The 5,395-nt window shown below is 36.4% G+C and overlaps 1 long non-coding RNA gene across 1 annotated transcript; it reads right to left on the bottom strand.

The window, feature by feature from the left end:
• Positions 1-513: 513 nt before the first annotated feature.
• LOC118990456 (uncharacterized) lies at positions 514-1,408 on the bottom strand. The gene is made up of 3 exons (XR_005067226.1): positions 1,314-1,408; positions 679-707; positions 514-586 (listed from the first exon to the last, which is right to left on the bottom strand). It is a non-coding gene; the product is annotated as an uncharacterized LOC118990456 (long non-coding RNA).
• Positions 1,409-5,395: the final 3,987 nt, after the last annotated feature.

Below are 5,395 nucleotides of genomic sequence, written 5' to 3' on the forward strand. Positions count from 1 at the left end.
GAGAAAGAGAGGGAGAGAAACAACGATATGTGGGAGAAACAGTGACTGGTTGCCCCTCACACACCCCCAACTGGGGTCTGGCTCACAGCCCAGGCATGTGCCCCAACTGGGAGTTGAACCAGATACCTTTTGTTTAGGAAGCTGGTACTCAATCCACTGAACCACACCAGCCATGGCCAAATAAGCATTTCACAATAGTGGAAAAATCTTAAGACTCTAAAAATTAACCTCTGGGAATCCCTAATAACTACAGTGGTTCCAAACTGGGAATGTTAGGCTATCAAAACAAAAGTAAAAACACCTTATTTAAAGTTTACATTTTAGAAATCTTGGTTTATTTTTCTGCAAATATCCAACATGGATTCTAAAAGTGACATCTGCATTACTTGTGTCAATACCTACAATTCAACTGCCAGAAAAAGAAAAAAAGGAATTAGGAATGAGAAGACTATGAGCATGTCAAATATTCTCATGTGTTCCTTTCCAGAGTTAAATTTGTAGCACAAAATTTACCTGATCTGGATGTTTGTAGAAAATACATTCCTGCTGTTTTTTCAGGAACAGGATCTTTCTCTTCAACAGTAGGCTGAATAAGTTTCAAACAAGATGATTAGAAAAAATTTACATTTCATACAATTGGTAGTTAGTACTTCAGTATAAAAACATAAAAGTTATTACCTTTAAGTGAGAATATTTTCCAGGAGAATCTAAAGAGCAAAGAGACATATACTCAATTATATGAAAATATGAAAGCCAACTACACATCCATGCAGAGTTAGTATACAGCTGAATCCTCATGCTTAGCTTTGGAAATTACTACATTAGGTGTTAGTTTTCGTTTTTTCTTTTCAAGGGTTGAGTGGATAAGGACATCAACTAAAAAGAAATATGAATATACTATAAATACTGAATAAAAAGAATGTAAGTTTAATAAAACATGCAGTTTAGATTTCAAAAGTAAAAGTATGTTTCAAAGATTATAACTAAAATAGAAAAGTGTGCCTGTACCAAAGTGAACACAATATGTGATGAGATAAAAGTGATCTTTAATCAGAGAAACAAGTCATGACCCTATTGGAACAAAACTGAAATAGAATGCAACAGCATATCCTCAATGGAAACATCACAATCTTTATACCTTATGCTACAAGCATTTATCATGTTCATCAATCTGTCCTATAATTTAGGAAGTACACAACTGTGAGGACTGGTCAGTTTAATGCACAATCATTTGCAAACAGAGAAAATGTTAAGACTTGGTCAGCTTGGATATACACTTACAGAATAATAGTTAATAAATTTTTTTTCCATACCAATATGGGCTACTGGTATGCCTCCATTTCCTGTATCCTCTACTTTAGCCATCTTAAAGTTTCTTGATCCACTCATGCAAGAAGGTACATAAAACACATCTAAGAAATAATGTATAATGAGTTTTCAATATTGAAATGTGATTACTAAAAATGAAGAGAATGAATTTAATCGCCACAGAAATAGTAGGTATTAAAAATATTTTTCCTTCTAAATCAGTGTAATATATACTGAAAGTAACAGCTGTAGCTCTTAGAGAATAAACTCTAATTTCTTCTCTGTCCAAAATCAGTTTGGTATATTATCATAGTATTTAGAGGAATTTTATGAAACAGCTGTCTTATCAAAACCTGAGCTACCATAAAAACCCAGCCAGTGCTTCTATATTCAAATTACTTTCACTGCAGTAAAAAACACCAATGAAACATATACCTCTGATGCCTGATAATCATGAGGAGGATAGAGGAAGGGCCAGGGTTTACCCAGTACCAGCACTCTCTCCGTATTCTCAGGAGCCGCAATGATCTAATCTTCTGTTTCACTGCCAACATCCTAAAGTCTTCCAAAGTGAGTTCTCTCTAGTTGCCTCATCAACTCAAAAACTACTTAGCCAATGCCTTTCTTTCCTCCCTCCTCCTTTTCACTATCCCCCTTTCCTCTTCAAAAGCAATTTCTGTATCTTTGGTCTTAATTCTTCCCCCTTTCTCATTCTTTCTGTGGATTATCTGTACCACTTCTTCTTTCCTCTGTTTAGCAGTATTATATTACATCTATAATTTATATTTTCTCATCTCTTTGTTTCCCTTGGCCTTAGATGTGCTCAGAAGTAAAAACAAAACACTGCTTTTCTATAATCTTTTCATGTCTTCAACTATCCAATGGTTCTTCTCCCAGATTTCTCTCAAGAGAAGTCTACACTCTTTCTCCTCCCAGCCTGCATGGACTGAGGACCAGCAGCCCTGGCATCACCTGAGAGCTCATGAGAATGCAGACTACCAGGACTGACGCTGTTTTCTTTAGACGTGAAACTGCATTAAAAGTCATAAATTTTTGGCTTCTAGCCAAGATATAGGCATACATAGATATGCTTCACTTCCTCACACAAACAAAAGAAGAATGATAACCCATTTAAAAACAGAAAACAAGCAGAACTGTAAGGAAATCGCACTGTATGGTAGTCTGACAACCAAGGAGTTAAAGAAGAAACATTCATCCAGACTGGTAGGAGGGGCGGAGAGGACACAAGGCAAGGCGGTAGCAGGCACACAGGGCAGTCACACATTCGTGAGTGGATAAACCAGGAAAAACAACTGGGGAGTGAGACAGACCAGGAAGCCCACAGTTCCAGTACTGGGAAAGAAAGCTTCAAAACTTCTGGCTCTAAAAATCTTGTGGGGATTGTGGCGGTGGGAGAAACTGCCAGTCTCACAGGAGAGTCTGTTGGAGGGGACCACAGATCGTAAAATGCACATGAGCCCACCCACTCAGGAATCAGCACCAGAAGGGCCCAATTTATTTGTTGGTAGCAAGGGAAGGGACTGAAAGCTGCCGAGAACTAAGCAAGCAGCATTGTTCTCTCCCAGACCCCTCTCTCACATACAGCACCACAGTTCAGCAAAGTGGGTTGTACCGCCCTGATGAATACCTAAGGCTCTGCCTCTTACATCATAAGAGGCACACCAAGACAAAGAAATATGGCCCAAATGAAAGGACAGATCAAAACTCCAGAAAAAGAAGTAAATGATGAGGAGATAGCCAACCTATCAGATGCAGAGTTCAAAACACTGGTAATCAGGATGCTCACAGAAATGACTGAGTATAGATGCAAAACAGAGGAAGAAGTGAAGGCTATGCAAAGTGAAATAAAGAAAAATACACAGGGAGTCTACCATGAAGGCAAGGAAACCAGGACTCAAATCAATGATTTGGAAAAGAAGGAAGAAATAAACATTCAACTGTAAAAGAATGAATAAACAAGAATTCAAAAAAGTGAGGAGAGGCTTAGGAACCTCTAGGACAATTTTAAACATTCCAACATTTGAATCATAGTGGTTCCAGAAGGTGAAGAGAAAGAGCAAGAAATCAAAAACTTTCAATTTCTAGAAGATATTGGCAAGAGATATTCAAAATCATGATAAGCAGGTACCTACAGCCAAGATTGCTCTACTCAGCAAGGCAATCATTTAGAAACAAAGGACAGATAAAGAGCTTCCCAGACAAGAAAAAACTAAAGGAGTTCATCATCACCAAACCATTATTATACAAAATGTTAAAGGGAGTTATTAAGAAAAAGACCAAATTTATTGGTTTTTTAAAACATTCAAAAACATTTTGAAAACATTTATTTATTTACTATGAAGAATAAAATTGTAAAAAATACAAATTTATCACAACTGCATCTAAAAAATAAACTAATCAAACAAAAAGAACAGAGATGGAATCATGGATACAGAGATCTTGCATTTTGATGGTTGCCAGATGGGAGGGGCTTTGGGGAAATGAGTAAAGAGGTGAGGGGATTAAGAAGTACAAATAGGTAGTTACAGAATAGCCATGAAGACATAAGGTACAGTATAGGAAATGTTGTAGCCAAAGAACCTTCACATGACCCATGGACATAAACAATGGTGTGGGGATTGCGTGAGGGAATGAGGGGGCTAGGTGGAGTGGGCAAAGAAGGAAAAATTGGGACAACTGTAATAGCATGATCAATAAAATATAATGTAAAAATATATGTTAAAAATAAAATAAATGTAGTCTATCTTTATTTTTATACTAAGTTATTATACATTTGGAAAAATATAATTTAAACAAAATTTAAGAAGTACGTCTAATTACAATTAAGTAATTCACTGGAATTCAGACACCCTCAACATAGGCACACTTTATTTTATTGTGCTTTGTTTTATTGAGCTTCACAAATGTAGAGTTTTTTAAAATTTGAAGCAAGGCCTTCCCCCTGCAAAAAGATTATGACTCACTTTATTTTGCTACTGGCTTTGTTGCAGTAGTCTGAAACTGAACTCGCAGTTTCTCTATGGTATGCCTGTATTTTAATCCATGGTAGAGCAAACTACAGCCATAGAGTAAAACCCTGGCCTGTTTTTGTAAATAAAGTTTAATTTACGTGTTGTTCATAGCTCCTTTAATACTGCAACAGCAGAGTTGGGACGACGAGACAAAGAGCATCTGGCTTACAATGTCCAAAATACTACTCCATCTTTTGCAGAAACTGAAAATGCTTGCTGACTCCTGCTCTAGTGCTTACTGCTGCAATTCAACATTATCATTATCATACATTGTTATCATCCCTATTATTGTATCCCATGGGATGCAAGTGGAAAACAATATTCCCTTGATGAAAAACCAGATACCTATAGCCCTGAAATTACTATTCCTAAGTTTTGCATGAACACTGTAGTCAACAGGTGAAAAGAAACTCTTCTCCTTATCTCAGTAAGTGTGAACAAAGGAACTTGCCTTGTATTAAAATGTATTCGTTTGCCATCCAAGTCTACATGTATAATTTTTACATAACTTGGGTGATAGGATACATATAAAAATATTTTTAGATAACCATTAACCAAAATCAGCTTAAAATAAAATGAGGACTATAAAGCATATACTAGACTACATTTATTTAGTGAAACTAATTATTAATGGTGTTTAGGGACTATACTAGCTGTTAACAAAAATCTTAATTACTCATGGATCAGTAGAGTATCCTGGGGTCCTCAAAAGAGAAGGGAATCCAGGAGAATCTGAGTGTGCCTTCTTTCATTTGATTTCTTCTTGAAACTGATATTTGAGTCTTTTTAAAACTGGGAATTCTTAGCCACGATATCTTTAAATGTTTTCTTGCTCCATTTTTTTACTTTATTCTATATCTCTTTTTTTAAAAATATATTTTATTGATTATACCATTACAGTTGTTCTATTCCCCCCTTCAATCCCTTCCACCCGCACCCTCCCTCCCCCACCCTTCTCCCTCCTTAGTTTATAACGTGTCTCAAGTTCTTTGGATTCTATATTTCCCCCACTATTCTCTCCCTCCCCCCTATCTATTTTCTACCTACCATCTATG

This window comes from Sturnira hondurensis, unplaced genomic scaffold, assembly GCF_014824575.4.
Source record: "Sturnira hondurensis isolate 20B ecotype Veracruz unplaced genomic scaffold, ASM1482457v3 Scaffold0007036, whole genome shotgun sequence".
Classification (NCBI taxonomy): Eukaryota; Metazoa; Chordata; class Mammalia; order Chiroptera; family Phyllostomidae; genus Sturnira; species Sturnira hondurensis.